The following is an 8727-nucleotide window of genomic DNA, read 5'->3' as shown; positions in this document are numbered from 1 at the left end:
ATAGAAAATTTGACTTTCAAACACAAGAATCAAGAGAAGCCTGAAAAAGTTAACAAGAAAGAGAAATCATAAGGGACTTACTAGAGTTGAACTGTTTGCAGTCCTACATAGAAAGATAATATTTGTAACTCTTAAAACTTTTCTCAATATTTGGGTACTTGGAGAGATTATACCCCCCCGCCCCCCCCCCCCCACACACATATATAAACAGAGGACACAGAGTGAGTTGAATAGGAAGGGATGATATCTAAAAAATAATATTAAGGGTTGAAAGAGAAATACATTGGGAGGAGAAAGGGAGAAATGGAATGGGGCTAATTATCTCTCATAAAAAAGCAAGAAGAAGCTTTTCCAATGGAGGGGAAAAGAGGGAGGTGAGAGGGAAAAAGTGAAGCTTACTCTCATCACATTTGGCTTAAGGAGGAAATAACATGCACACTCAATTTGTTATAAATGTCTCTTTTGCACTACAGGAAAGTAAAGGAGAAGGGGATAAGTGGGGTGTGGGGAGATCATAGAAGGGAGGGCAAATGAGAGGAGTGGGGTAATTAGAAGTAAACACTTTTAGAGAGTGATAACTTCAAAAGAGAGAATTCAGTAAATGGGGGAGGGCAGGATAGGATAGAGGGAAATATAGTCAGTCTTTTACAACATGACTATTATAGAAGTCTTTAGCAAAACTACACATATATAGCATATATTTAAGTGCTTGCCTTCTCAGTGGGGATGGATGGGGAGGAAGGAAGAAAGGGAGAGAAGTTGGAACTCAGTTTCAGAAAAGAATGTTGAGAATTGTTTTTGCATGTAACTAGAAACAAGAAATATAGAAATCTATCTTGCCCTACAAAAAAAAAAAAAGAGAGAGAGAGAAGATGGGGATAAGGGAAGGAAGGGATGTAATTAGAATGCATGGTGTTTTGGGGTGGGTGGGGAGAGATGGGGAGAAAATTTGAAACTCAAAATCTTGTGGAAATGAATGTTGAAAACTAAAAATAAATAAATGAATTGAAAAAAAACAAATAATATAAAAATTCAAATTTTTGATATTTTCTATTCCTTACATCATCATAGTATAATATGTATCCTTCTTGCCCTCTTTCAGGAGGAGACTTATCTCGTCTGATAAATCATATTTTTCATAGAAAAAAAAGTCAACAGAAAATGCCCCAGCTCCATAAAGGAGTGGGATGGGAATGTCTTCTCGTAATTTTTTTTAAATATTAAATTTTACTTGATCTTTATAATTTTGTACCATTTGCACTTGTTTTGTTGGTGTTTAATTGTTATTTCCATTTGGTAGAGGTACTGTGATGTTTTGTTAGCTCTGCTTACTTCACTCTGCATCAGTTCATATTGATTTTCCCATGCTACTATGGATCCATCATACACCTCATTTCTTATAGCCTAGTAGTTACATTACATTTATTGCCCCAATTTATTTAGTTATTACCCAATTGATGGATTTAATGTTTTTAATTGATGGATTTAATTAAAATTTAATTAAGTTTTATTGTTTAATTTAAATTTAATTAATTTAATTTAAAATTTAATTAAAATTTGATTAAGCTTTTAATTGACGGATTTAATAATTTTGGTTTCCAATTTTACATATCATAAAAAAGTGATATTATAAGTATTTTAGAGTATATGGAGACTCGATTCTTGTAAATGACTTCCTTGGTGTATAAGTTCAGTGATGGGGTCTATGGTTCAATCTCACTTCACTGCCCATATTTCTTTATTCAAAGGAAAATTAATCAGTGGAATTTCTCCCAACTCCAAACTGCAGTATGCTTCCTTTCCCCTTCCTTTTCAAGTTTACTCTCTTACTCATTCTCTTGTAGACTTTTATCTTTCTGTGACTGCAAAGGTTACCTTTCTCTCACTGGTTGGTCTTGATTTAACCTTGGGACATCATTTACTCCACTCTTTCCCCCTAATCCTCTGTCCCTTTTTATATACCCTAATGTGTTGCTATTCTGTCCCTCAAAAGCTTTCTGCTGAAACATGGCGTTGCCAGGTTCTGTGCATAATACCTCCTCACTCTTCACTTTATCCCTCCCAAACTTCTGTCTTCACTTCACTATGTGTACATTTAGAAATTTACTGGTTTTTCTATTCTTCACTGTGTTTCTGTTGCTTTCCTTGCCAGTTACATTTATTCAGATCTTTTACATTTCTGCTGGTTAGCAGTGTCTGAGAGGCAAATAGTTTCTTATTTTCTAATTTACTTTAGAAAGAATAAGTCAACCATTTAGACTCAGGTACAAAGAGTGATTATACAAATGAAATATAAGAGGAAGAACTGACAGAGGAATTTGATAGCGAGGAGGCTGACAGTTCTGGAACCCTACTCTCATTGGGAATGGGCTTAAGAGGGAATACATATATTCTTAGAAGGGCATAAAAGTCTTCTATATTCAGAAAGAAATAAAAATGCAAAAGGAGAGAAGATAAGGGAGGAACTTTCAGAGGGGAAGGTGAGGGAATAGGATAAAGAGGTGTATATAAAGATGTTTCAATTAGTGAAATGGGAGCACAAGAAAGGGATCCTTCAGCTGGAGTAAATTAAGTAATAGGAGGGCAAGGCAGATTATATAAATAAAGTAAAGGAGTCCAGAGGGATAGGAAATAGGGGATGCACACAAATATAAAGATCAGGAGTAGAATTCGTTAGGAAAAAAGGAGTAGAGGTAGTAATATTACATCATCCCAGACAAAGTTAAAGCTAAAATAGATGCAATCAAAAGAGAAAAATAAGGAACTTACACTGGGTCAGCCATATTAATCCATGTTGTTTTAGACTATTTAAAATAACTAGACAGTATAAGATTGGGATATTGCTGTGGGGTCGCAAATGACATGTTGGTGGACTTAGAAAAATATGGAAAATCTCAGGTTATGAAGACGGAGGTTATCCACCCTCAGAGAAATGGAGGACAAATAAGTATATTAGGGTCTTATTTAGATGCCTATACATGTATGAGTCTATATATATATATGAGTATAGATATCTAAGTATATGTATGTATAAATGTATGATTATGTGTATGTGTATACACACGTGTGTATGTTTATGTGTATATATGTGTGTTTGTGCATGTGTGTGTGTGTAAATATCATTTGTGCTTAATTATAGCCTTCTTTGGGGGGGAAGGAAGGGAGAAAAAAGAACAAAGTAAAAGTGCGCAGCAGAGAAGAAAAGAAAGCTTACAAGAAAGCAAAGAGAAGACGAATAGCTCTGGCATAATGAATAGTATATATTGTATACACTTTCTTGAAATGGAAATGTATTGCTGAATATTTTCAGTCCTCTCTTATGTTCTGCTGTGCATGTGGCAATGCTTTTTTTTTCTCTTCTTATTTTGTATGTAAGCTTAAATATTTAAGTTTAAAATATTTACTTTTCTTTACTCTTTGTATATTTGTTTTTTTGTGTAAATTTAAAACTTAAAAAAAACAACTTAAAAAAGAATAAGTCAAATATCTCTTAATTATTGAATTTCAATATTTTATCGTGCAGTATTAAGCAGAGATTCGCAGGATAAATCACCCTGTTCTGTATCCTGAAGTCCATTGCATTTCAGAACATATTACTCCATTGCTTTCTCTTTTTTTTTCCTAGTGGTTATGGAATACTCTTGAATTATTTTAATATCTCTTTCTCTTGTATTTGAGGACTTTGTCTTGATGGTTTGGCAAATGTGTTGTGTCTGAATGGAATTATTAAATTTAAATACTAATTGTCTTCAAGTAGACACCATGAGGTTTTTTTCTGAAACCCTTCTGTGAATTCTTCCAATTACATTTTCACATTCTATGTTTAGAAATTATAGGAAATGCTCTTCCATTATTTTCTACATTGTGATATTAGTGGGTTTTTTATCCTGTCATATTCTTCTGGGAGATCGATGATTCTTAGGTTGCCTTTGTCCATGCTATCTTCAAGCTGAGTATGTTTTGCTTGCATAGTGACACTGTTTTATTTTAGTTGTTGCTTTTTGTGTCTCTTCTTCTAGATTGTCCTTCATTTCTCTGTTTTTATATAAATTCTCAATCCATTGTTCTCTGTTTTGTTTCTTTAGTGAGATTTTTTCTTTTATGTACATTTTTGCCATGCAGACTAAAATATTATCTAAAAATTCTTATTTAGCTTTTAAACCACAAAAGGACAGCATGCTGTAGTTCTATATTTTCCTTAAACTTCATACAGATTTTTCTTTTCTTATTCATTTATTTGTTTTCAGTTTTCTACAATCACTTCTATAAGTCTTAGATTTTCTCTCCCTTCCTCCCCTTTCCTCCCCCCTCCCTCTTTGAGACAGAATGCAATCATATGAATTCTACATATATATTCTCATTAAACACATTTTCCCATTGGTCATGTTGCATAGAAGAATTAAAATGAATGGGAGAAACTATGAGAAAAAACAAAACAAAACAAAACATAAAAGAAAATATTCTGCTTCATTCTGTGATCCAATTCCATAGTTCTTCCTCTGGATATGGAAGGTATTTTGCCTCAAGAGTCCATTGGGAATGTTTTAGGTCCTTGAATTGCTTTGAAGGCCCAAGTCTACCAGAAAAATTCCTCACACATTGTGATTGTTTCTGTGTACAGAGTTCTCCTGGTTCTGCTCCTTTCACTCAGCATCAGTTCATACAGGTCCTTCTAAGCCTCTCTGAAATCTTACAGTTCATCACATTTCTTATAGCACAATAGTATTCCATTACATTCATATGCCACAACTTGTTCAGCAATTCCCCAATTGATTGACATCCCCTCTCTTTTCAGTTCTTGGCCACCATTTGTTGTAAAGATTATTTCCCAGCTTTCTGCTTTCTTTCTAATCTTGGTTGCATTGATTTTGTTTCTGTAAAAGTTTTACTTTACTATATCCAAAATTGTCTATTTTGTATTTCAGAATATTCTCTATCTCTTTTGGGATCATGAACTTGTAATCATTTAACTTCTCCTTTAAGAATTTGGATGCTATAACCCAGAAGGAGGCTCCCAGCCAGAGGCTTGTTTGTATTTCAAAGAAATCTGTGCTGTTACAAAGGTAATTAAACTGATGCCTCTAACAGGATGGTTTGTGAAAAGTGTGAAAAGAAACTTGATACTATTATTACTCCTGAGACTCAGAAGGATGGAGCAAGGAACACAACAGAAAGTGGTGGAAGGAAATTAAATGAAAACAAGGCTTTAACTTCAAAGACAATAAGATTTAACTCATATGGCAAGAATAAGTTCTCCACTTGCAGAATTTGTAAAAGTTCTGTGCATCAGCTGGGTTCTCATTATTGCCAAGGTTGTGCTTACAAAAAGGGCATTTGTTCAATGTGTGGAAAGAAGGTTTTGGATACCAAACACTACAAGCAAACATCTGTTTAGTTGCACTGATTGACTTTCTGGCTTCCACTTCTAGATTTCTATATGATTTTTATTTTCTGCTATGTTTTACAAGCTATAACTTGTACATACTAATTTTAAAACAATATTTCAAGACAAATGGCTAATATTAGACCAATGTTCAGAGCCTTCCTCTTTTCTTTCAAGAAACCATGAATAGTATAAAATATGACTAATATCTGCAATTGATAACATTTTTACAAACTTTTTACCAGGCTTAATAGGGCAGATTTAATGAAAAGGTTTTTCCAGTCCTTTCTACACTTTGTGCTTACCATATTTAGTTAAATCATTTCCCCCTTTTTTTCTGAGGACGATTTTTCCAAAGGGATGGAAACATTAGAAGTTTGCCAATACTGCACAGACAGCAGTGAACCTTGGCAACCAAGATCATTATTTGTCTCCTGTGACAAGATAGATGACTCTTAGTACCAGCATCCTTTAGCTAATCAGAAATTAAAAGGGCAGCTAACCTTTGAAATTTTGATAAGACTTTATTAGAGACCATGGTAGCTAAGGTAGCCATTCTACTTACTCACCTACTATTTAGACCATACTGAAGAGGGTTTGAAAGTTTTAGGATTTTCATTCCCATAGAAAAGAGAAAGAGTCCTTCTAAGGAGTAGTAAAAATAGAATGAATACTTCTCCTATACCTTTGCCTCAGTTTCCCCCGCAGACCCCAGGCAGACAAACCCCAGGAATAGCTCAGAAGCAGTAGTATTTCTGTGAATTCAGCGAGTATTAGGAATGTCAGGAGAATGGCGCCTGTCTATGTTGACCAGCATGGGGAAATAATCATTATTGTTTGTGAAAGCCACAGAAGCAGAAATCAAATTCTTCACCCTCTCCCCCTGCCAGAAAACAGCAATAATATGAATCCTGTAAATGATATGAATGGATAAGCATTGCTAGAATTTTGTACATAAAGTCCCCTAAATCCAGTATTGGGTGTTAAAGAAGAATGTTCTTGATGTATCTTTGTATTTTTGATATCTCTGCTGTTGAAAGGAAGTACTTCTTGGGAGATAGTTATACAGCAAGGTAAAAAATCTTTTTTTTTCCTTTAAAATGTTGGGGTGTATGAGAAATATGTGAAAGTGATGGCGTCCTTACAGGAAGCAGAATGTGGGGTATAAGCACTCTACATTCTTATTTAAGTTTGGAAATGTTTATGAAAAGTAATTAAAGTTGTATTTGACATTTAAAAAAAGAATTTGGATGCTATGCCAGTTGGGGCATGTAATGTATGTATTGATACTACTTCATTGTATGTGGTACCTTTTGGCAAGATATAATTTCCTTTCTTTTATCTTTTAATTGGATCTATTTTGCTGTTGCTTTGAAGTGAAGATTGCTACATTTACTTTTATTTATTTATTTTTACTTCAGCTAAATCATAATAGATTCTGCTCCAGCCCCTTACCTTTATTCTCTTTATCTCCTCCTGCTTCAATTATGTTTCTTGTATACAACATACTATAGGAGTCTGGTTTTTGATCTATTGTGCTATCTGTTTCCATTTTATGGAAGACTTCATCCCATTCACATTCACCGTTATGATTACTGTGTGTTTCTCTACATCCTATGTGTCCTCCTTTTTTGTCTTCTCCTTTCACTCTTTTTCTCTTCATCAGTATTTTGCTTCTATCTACCATCTCCCCTGCTCTGTCCTTTCTTCTGCCATTTCTCACCCTTTGCTTAATCTTCTCTCTTCTTACTTTCCTGCCAAGTAAGATAGATATCTATATTCAAATGATTGTATACAGAATTCCATCTGTGAGCCAATACTGATGACAGTAAGGTCCAAATTATGTGCATCACCCACCATCTCATGTTTCTATTCCACTGTCCAGGTTTTCCCTTTGATTCTTGTTTTAGGTGATCCAATGATTCCACTATTGTCTCTCATGAATCTATTTTTCAGGTTAGTTGTTTTTCTAATAAGATATCTTATATTTTCTTCTATTTTGTTTTCATTTTAAAAATTTGTTTGATTAATTCTTATTGACTCATAGAGTCATTATCTTCCACTTGCCCAATTCAAACTTTTAAGGAGTTGTTTTCCTCAGTTAGGTTTTTGTACTTACTTTTCCATTTGGCCAATTTTATTTTTAAAGCAGTTGTATTCTTTTTCCAAGCTGTTGGCATTTTTTTCATAATTCTCTTGCATTGTTTTCATTTCTTTTCCCAATTTTTCTTCCACCTCTTTTATGTGATTTTTAAGTTCTTTTTTAGCTCTTCCTGAGTTCTTTCCATCACTGTTTTGGCTTTGTGGTCCTCTTCTGAGTTTGGGTCTGGGTCTTCCCTGTCACCATCATACGGTTCTGTGGTCAGATTCCTTTTTGTTGTTGCATTTTGTTTGGTTTTTGACCTTTTTCTTATTTTTCAATTTGAGCATAAATCCTTTGGTGGAAGGGGTACTGTCTCATGCTTCTTGTGTCAGATGCTACAGGTCTTGATTTGCCTGGTACTGTTTACCTGTTTGCCAGGTGCTGCACTGATCTTGCTCTGAAACCCATGAGGAAGCTTCATGTCTGATTCTGTAGTGAGTTGGAGAAGTTGGGGGAGGGTCACTGGAGCTGCTGGAAACTGTAGGGGACTAGCAGCTTACCTGGTACTCGGCCAAGGTTCTAGTACTGGTGCCTGGCCTCTGTTGAGGCAAGTAGGGTGTTTCTGCTTCCCCAGGCTACACTGAAGCGCATCAAGGTCTGTGTTCTAGAAGCTGTCTGTTGGTCACATATGACAGCCTGGGAGCTAGAGTCTGGAGGCTGCTTGTTTGCCTAGGTCTATGCTAAAGCATTTGAAGTTCTGCCCACTGGAGGTTTCATGTTTGCTTAGAGTTATGCTGATGCATGAGGGGTGCCAGACTGGTGGCTGTCTGCTCCACCACACTGGGGCTCAGAATCTATCACTGCTTTGCTGAGGTTGGTCTTGCTGCTGGCTTGCTAGGACATTTCTTGTCCTGGATTTCATTTACTTTTTCCCCATAAGAGAAGCATTTGTTGCTGATTTTTCAAGTTTAATGGGTTAAAATATTTTTTTATCCCATTTTTTGACAGTTCTTCTTTTTAAGGATTTGTTTGGGGGCACTATTTTATATTTGTTTAAAGGTGATTATGGGAGAGTTACAGCAATTTACTGCTGACTCTGCTATCTTGGCTCCTGGAAGTCAAATCAGAGGCTTTTTAATTTCAGAATCTGGATTCTAGAAAACCAGAAGTAATTGTCTTTTAAATCTATGTTGGAGCTCTTCTCTTCCAATGATGCTACTCCTTAGAGATTCCTACAGTGCCACTATATCTTTATTTAGTG

The 8727-nt window shown here is 35.1% G+C and overlaps 1 pseudogene; it reads left to right on the top strand.

Annotated features, from left to right (window-relative positions):
• The first annotated feature begins 5089 nt into the window (after positions 1-5089).
• Positions 5090-5395, top strand: LOC140525103 (cysteine-rich PDZ-binding protein pseudogene; annotated as a pseudogene).
• Positions 5396-8727: the final 3332 nt, after the last annotated feature.

Source organism: Notamacropus eugenii, chromosome 1, assembly GCF_028372415.1.
Source record: "Notamacropus eugenii isolate mMacEug1 chromosome 1, mMacEug1.pri_v2, whole genome shotgun sequence".
Classification (NCBI taxonomy): domain Eukaryota; kingdom Metazoa; phylum Chordata; class Mammalia; order Diprotodontia; family Macropodidae; genus Notamacropus; species Notamacropus eugenii.
This window is presented reverse-complemented; position numbering and strand designations above follow the sequence as displayed.